General features: G+C 38.0%; 1 non-coding gene across 1 annotated transcript; it reads left to right on the top strand.

The window, feature by feature from the left end:
* The first annotated feature begins 3,237 nt into the window (after positions 1 to 3,237).
* On the top strand, positions 3,238 to 3,342 carry LOC123232765. Its single transcript, XR_006505275.1, has one exon. It is a non-coding gene; the product is annotated as a U6 spliceosomal RNA (small nuclear RNA).
* Positions 3,343 to 7,768: the final 4,426 nt, after the last annotated feature.

Below are 7,768 nucleotides of genomic sequence, written 5' to 3'. Positions count from 1 at the left end.
TTCTATATTCTTTTGATTGCGTACAGCTACTTGGCAGGGCTTGTGGCACATTTCAGTCCTAATCATTACCACTGACAAAATAATTCTGTTGTAGTTAGGAATAAAAACTGTGAGATAGATAGAAGGTTGAGCTAAAAGACCAAATCCAAAATATTATATTATTGCTGTAGCAGTATACCATGTTAAAGGTGGAATCGCAAATATTAAAAATAAATTACAGGGCAATGGATAGAGCACCAGGCCTGGAGTCAGGAGGTCCTGGGTTCAGATACTTCCCAGCTCTGGGACCCTGGGCAAGTCACTTAACTCCAATTACCTAGCCCTTACCATTCTTCTGTCTTGGAACTGATATGTAGTATTGATTCTAAATCAGAAGGAAAGGGTTTTAAAATAATAATAATAATAAATAATAATAAATAAATTAGTAATAAGTTAAGAGATAATGTTAGGGGGCATTTGTAAGGGAGGAAAAGGGGCTTTTGGTTGAATATATTAAAAGGTTTGGTTGCCAGGGAATTGAATAATTATCAATCCCCAATTAAAGAATAACCTCAAGTAAAAATGACTTTTATGGAAGTTTATTTACAAAATATAGGTGAGAGTAGAAGAAGAGAGATGAGAAGAGGGTAGAGTAAGAGATTTGTATTCAAGTCTGGGCTTTACTCCAGCAGGGCTCCAGAGGCCCAGTCTGAGCCTAAAAGTCAATTAACAAGGGTTTTATAGCTACAAGGTCTTCTCCCAATCAAGGAGCCTCCTGGAGGCTAGTACCTCCTGGGAGGTTAAAGGAATCAGCCTTCTTTACTCACCATATGTAGTTCTAAGAGAGAAATTTAAGAGCAGTCTCACCAAGGTCTCAGGGTCCCAGATCCTGAGCTCCTCCACATCCAAGCAAGAACCAGAAGAGAGACTCAGCTCACTGAACACTCTTTTTAAAGGCGCCTCTTTTGTGTCACTTCCTGTGCCCTCCTCCCAGCTTGTGTGTCCAATCACAACAGACACTTTTTTTAGGACTGCCCAGGAGGCAGTCAGTAAATTCCGATTTGTCACTCACTCTAGCACATGTGGGTTACAGACCACCCAACTTGTGAGTTAAATGGAGATGCTTTCACCCTTGGTGATTAAATCTGAAGATGGGCAGGGTAGATTTAATCTCATTATCACACAGCTAAGTAGCTGTGTGAGGTAAATTCTATCCTCCTCTCCTTTCTGGGTAATGCAGCTCATTTGAGTCTATGTGAGTCTGAGTGAGTTTGCATCACCTACATCACCTAGTGTGGGTCACAGGATCTTGATCTGAAGTACGGAGAACACCCACGTGGCTAGCTAGAATAGGCTGTTCTCTCTAACTCTCTGCCTTTACCTATCCAAGTAATTCTAATAAACTTTATAAAAATTCTAAGGACTTGAGTACTAATTTTAATTCTTACATAGCTTAGTGGATAGAGAACCAGTCCCAGAGATGGGAGGTGCTGGGCTCTGAAAACTTCCTGTGTGATCCAGGGCCAGTCACTTAACTCAATTGCCTAGCCTTTACTGTTCTGCCTTAGAACCAAAACATGTTATTGATTCTAAAATGAATGGTAAGAGTTAAAAAAAAGCAAAAAAGAAAGCAGAGAATCTTCTCCTGTAATTATTTATTTTTGCCTTGAAATACAGTATTCCTTGAGGATTTCTTTAGATTGGGCCTCATACCCTTCAGTGAGTTAAGGAGGCAACTGCCCCACAAATGTGAAGACTTTTCCCTATAAAATGGGTAGATGAGAACAATTTTTTTCCCTAAAGGCCATGAAGGTGGCTAAAACAGGTGCTATGGAGAGCTTAGAGCTTGATTAGATACGGAAGATGCTAAGGTCATCCAGAGCATCCTAGGCCATTGCTAATTGTCTTGACTTTTGTCCTGTTACTGTACTTTGATGACTCTGGAAGAGAGAGTGAGGCTGGCAGCTTGGTGCAACACTGCCTCACAAATCTCTTTCATAAGTAAGTCAAGATATCTATCCACCCTCTTTGAAACACAGGACAAATCACAGATTAATAGTCAGGTACACTGTGCATTTTTATGGTCCAGAATTATTGACTAGATTCTAAATTACTTGAATGATTTCTTTTGAAGAGAGGGCCTATCCAGTCACAACCACACACATCCCATAAGTCAAATTAAGTTCCTGACTCAAATAATTTTTACAGCAAGACTACAACATAAAGCCAGATTTCTAAAAGAATGAAAACTTTCTAAATTCTCTACCTGCATGGTACTGGGTTAAATGGGGATTCCAAGTGTTATTAGTATTTTAAGTGGGAAAAAATCATTGTTTCTATTCTTTGCAAGGATTTGGACCTGTGTTGAATGTGTTTAAACTTGTAAAATATATAGTTAATCAATGTTGTTTTAGGTAGGAGGCTATATTTATGAAAAATTATATTAATTAGAGAAAGGTTAAGTTGTTTATACATAGCAGGAATTTTAGGGTATCTGACTAAGTTTTGAACCTCTAGCCCTGGCCTTAGTAAGTCTCCTGTGGAAGTAAGGTAAACCTTTCCACATGATAAGTAGCACAATTAGGTTCTATATAAGCACAAAGCAAATTAAAAGAACAAGTCTATCAACTATTCCCTGCCCAAAAGTTAGATCTCTCTAATAACAGGGCTATTTGGCTCAGTAGATGAGACAGGTACAAAAGCAATCTTCTAGAGGAAATGCTTTCAGTTATAAAATGAATCTCGACCCTTTTTTTTTTTTTTTCATTTAATTTTCCAGTTGGATAAATAACAAGGGCAGAGAGTAGAGAGTGAATGGTGACTGGGAATTTGTACATATTTTCTCTTATACCTCTATTATCTTTAATGGGACTTGGGCTTGCTTCATTTCACCAGACATCAAGAAGACGACTGATACCTGATAAGGTCACAGTACATTTTTCCTCCAACTAGTCACTTTCTTAAGCCAGGTCCCTGCTAAACGTTCACTTTCTTGAATTTTTCAAGTCAGCCACAAATGTCTCTGCCCAAGACACTAAGGAAGATGTACAGTTACAGGTTTACAGCTCTTATAACTATTTTGCTTAACACTGTAGCAATTCATGACCTACTTAAGAGTCTCTAATAAGAACAACAGATTTAAGGAAGCTGATTGCTCAGACCCCTTGAGGTTTATTTGATCCTGTAACATGAGCCAGCAGGTAGCTACTGTCCACCAAAGTAAAATATAACAGGCAAGGTGTGGATTACAAAATAATAGGATTTGCCCACAGCCCATATGCTAACATTAGAGAAACATAGAGAAAACTAGCATGGCTTCAGCACTAGAATGACATGCTACTTTATGAAGAACTGCCAGTCTTAACACCAGAAATATCTCAGACCATATGAATAACAAGAATGACAAAAATCACAACATTAGCATATAGAAAAAGCTTTTGACAAAGTGCAATTCTCATTTATGTCAAAAACATTAAAAAAGAAAGAAACCTTGGTCCAACCCATTAAATAAGATATACCAAAAATCAAGATTTATTTATGGAATAGAAATAACAATAAAATCTTAACCACAGAACCAGGAGCAAAGCAAGGATATCCACAATCGCCATTATTATTTGACAGGGCTAGACATGCCAGCTACAGCAATCAAACAAGCAAAGAAATAAAGAGAATAAAAATAGGCAAATAGGAAACAAAATTATAATGTATGACAGATAAGAATGCAGTTTCCCTGGAAAATCCTACAGCAGTGATAGTGAACCTTTTAGAGGGGCGGTGATGAACTCAGGCACATGTGGAGAAGGGGAGGGAGCAGCCCAGCCCTGTGTCCCTGTGGCTTTCTATTAACAAATTCTGGGGAACTCTATACTTGGGCAAGGGCACATGTGCCCACAGAGAGGGCTCTGAGTGGCTCCCTCTGGCACACATGCTATACGTTTGCCATCACAGCCCAAGAAGATCAGTGAAAAATTAATTGCAGTAATTAGTAACTTTGGCAAAGTTTAAAGCTTTGAAATAAATCCATATAAATTGTTGACATTTCTGCATATTAGAAATAAAACCTAACAGAAATAGAAACATTCCCATGAAAATAACTATAATGTATAATCTAATTTGAAGTCTGTATCATGATATAAAAAGGAACTAGATGAAAAAAACAACAAAATATTTTATGCAGAAATAGGCCTAAACAAATAGAAAAATACTAATTGTTTCTGAGCAAGCCAGCTGTGAAGAGTGAATCAAACTCTCTTTGTCTATCAATCAGCAACTTTTTAAGTTAAATAATCAAAAACTTAAGTACCCCTTACTTAGTGCCTTACCAGTCACTAAGTATGAGAGTTCACAAGTCACTTACTAGAGTGGGTGACAACTCTAGAGGCCCCCCAACTTGGGCAGTGCTAGGCAAATTGAAAAACTACAATTGGTCCCTATAAAGTGGAGGAGCAACAGGAAGTGATGCCAATAAAACTGCTTTAAAAAGGCCAGCTCAAGGATTTAGTGATTCTCTCTGCATTGGTGAACCAGACTGGAAGAGACATTTTCCCTGGATCCTGGACCCTGTGGTGGTGAGTGGAGTGATATGTGCACTGAAGGTTCTCAGTGAATTCTTCAGCATCTTCTGGCTCTTTGGATTTCAGCTCCTAATTAGGGCTTTGGATTCTGGTGAGATTTGCTTTCGGATTCACATTTGTGGTCTGGAGACATTAGGATTAAACTTAGGGTATTTGCAGCTAGGCAGTACTTTCTGTCTCTTTATCTACATTTTTCCACTTTCACTCTTTCCACTTTTGTAAATAAAGCTGCTAAAGGTCATTTTGACTTAAGCTGTAATATTTTTAAATTTTTTTTTTCCCGGGACTCCATTCTAGGAGCATAGGGCCACAACCAGTAGGCAATGGGTCACACAGTCGCTCAGGGTCACCCAGCTGGGAAGTGTCTGAGCCCGGATTTGAACCTAGGACCTTTCGTCTCTAGGCCTGGCTCTCAATCCACTGAGCTAGCCCAGCTGCCCCTACTTTAGGTTGCAGTTTCTTTAGCAGATGTAGTTTTTACAGGGTGGGGTTGCTAGCCCCACGCCCAACCCTCCTCCTTTTTCATCCGGGCTAGGGACCGTCCTTGGCCCAGGAGTGGTAAGGGTGGGCAATAGGGGTCAAGTGACTTGCCCAAGGTCACACAGCTGGAAGTGTCCGAGGCCGGACTTGAACCTAGGACCTCCAGTCTCTAGGCCTGGCTCTCAATCCACTGAGCCACCCAGCTGCCCCATTTTTAAATTGGGGACCACAATATTACTTTAGAATTCTCATATTTAGCATAAAACCTAAATTTAAATTCTTACAAAGCCAATATAATAAAAAAGACAATACCTCCTAAGATAATTTACATATATATGTACATATATATATGTCATACCAAACCAGCAAAGAAATGCTTTTTTTCTTTTTTTACACATTATTCATTTATGTTAGTGAACAATCATATAAAATCAAGATCCTAAAAGTCCAAATAAAGTGAGAAATAGCATGCTTTGATCTGCATTCTGACTCCAACAGTGCTTTCTTTGAAGATGGATGACATTCTTTCTCATAAGTCCCTCAGAATTGTCCTGGGTTATTTTATTGCTGTGAGTAGCTAAATCTTTCATGGTTGATTATTCTGCAACGTTGCTGTTACTGTGTATAATATTCTTCTGGTTCTGCTTATTTCACTCTGCTTCACTTTATGCAGGTCTTTCCAGCTCTATCTGAAATCATCTTGCTCATAATTTTTTTAGAGAGCATAGCATTCCATCACTATCGTATACCACAATTTGTTCAGTCATTTCCCAATTGAGGAACATCCTTCAATTTCCAATTCTTTGCCACTGCAAAAAGAGCAGCTATAAATATTTTTGTACAAATAGGTCCTTTCCCTTTTAAAAAAAATCTCTCTGGGATACAGACCTAGGAGTGGTATCGTTGGATCAAAGGTATGCATTATTTTATAGTCCTTTGGGCATAATTCCAAATTGCCCTCCAGAATGATTGGATCAATTCACAACTCCACTATTATAATGCATTAGTGTCTCAAACCTTTCTAACATTTATCACTTTCAAAGGAATACCAAGTAAGGAACACAGAAGCAACGAGGTGGCTTAGTCCATAAAACATGAATCTTGAGTCAAAAAGACTTGAGTTCAAATCCAACCTAGATAATTATTAGCTATGTGACCCTATGCAAGTCACTTAACCTCTGCTTTTACCTACTCTATAAAATGCAGATAATAGCACCTATGTTCCAAAGTTGTTATGAAGATAAAAAGAAATAATATTTATGAAACTATTTGTAAAACTTAAAGCCTATTATTATTGTTAGAAAAAATGACAAATTCAGCTAAGCAGAACAAAAGGCCAAAAATCTGAAGGAAAACAATGAAAAAAAGTGGGAAAGGGACTCAGCAATATTAGATCTCAAACTATACTACAAAGTAGCAATCACCAAAATAATTTGATTCTCAATTAAAAAGAGAAGTCATTAAGTGGAAGAGATTAATATACAAAATACAGAAGCAAACAAAAAGATCCAACTACTGGGGTAAGAATTTACTATTTAACAAAAACTGTTGGGAAAACTGGTTGTAGTCTAATAGAAGTCAGTTTTAGATCAAATACCAAGATAAGTTCCAAATAGAAAGATATTGTTCACTTGTTTCAGTTGTGTCTGACTCTTTGTGACTCCAGTTAGGGTTTTCTTGGCACAGATACCAGAGTGGTTTGCCATTTCATTCCCCAGCTCATTTTACAGATGAGGAAACTGAGGCCAACAGGGTTAAGTGATTTGCCCAGGATCATGCAACTAGTAAATATCTGAGGCCAGATTTGAACTCTGGTCTTCCTGATTCCAGCCTCAATGCTCTATTCTAATTACCCAATACCTAGATATAAAAGATCACACTATTAGATTAGAACAAGGAAGAAATTTCCTTATAGATCTATGAATGGGTTAAAAGTTCATGACAATAAAGCAACTAGGTGGATCAGAGAGCCAGGCCTGGAGACAGGTGGTCCTGGGTTTAGATTGGAACTAAGACACTTCCTAGCTGTGTGAGCCTAGGCAAGTCATGTGTCCTCCATTGCTTAGCTCTTATAGCTCTTCTGCCTTGAAACTAATGCACAGTATTTATTCTTAGAAAGAAGGTAAAAGTTTAAAAAATAAAATTTCATTACTAAACAAGGGATAGAGAGTATCCTAGAGAAGATAAAATGGATAATTTAGATTACACACAATTTAAAAGAGTTTGTATGAACAAAACCAATGCAACAAAGATTAGGGAAAAATGGAAGGAAGAGAAGCAAACAGATGAACAAATATTTCAGTGCGTACTATGTGCAAAGGTCTTTGCTAAATGCTGGAGATACAAGTAGAAAAGTCATTCTGAAGGGGGAGACAACATATTTGGAAGGTTTCAGTTGGCAGTCAAATGGAGTCCTATGGTCCTTAAAGTGCAAAGCAGAATATAATTCCTCTTTTTAAATATAATTTATAATGATAAAATCCTACCAGTCTCTGATGCTGAATAGATGACAAAAGCATTCTTCTTCTTCTTTTTTTCTTTTGTTCTTCAAAAGCTGTGGTTGTTGGACACCTTACTAGAAGTATTGCTATTCCCCAGCATCTTGGGATCTGATTTCTGGGCTTTTCATCAGGATCTGAAGGGCAATGGGATAAAGGTGATGATGATGGTTTTACTTGACTGGCACATGCTGCCTCCTATCTTGCCTTCAGATACCCTGCTGCTTCAGTTGGGCT

This window comes from Gracilinanus agilis, chromosome 1 (genome assembly GCF_016433145.1).
Source record: "Gracilinanus agilis isolate LMUSP501 chromosome 1, AgileGrace, whole genome shotgun sequence".
Lineage (NCBI taxonomy): Eukaryota > Metazoa > Chordata > Mammalia > Didelphimorphia > Didelphidae > Gracilinanus > Gracilinanus agilis.
The sequence above is the reverse complement of the archived record's forward strand: the minus strand, read 5'-3'. Positions and strand labels throughout refer to the sequence as shown.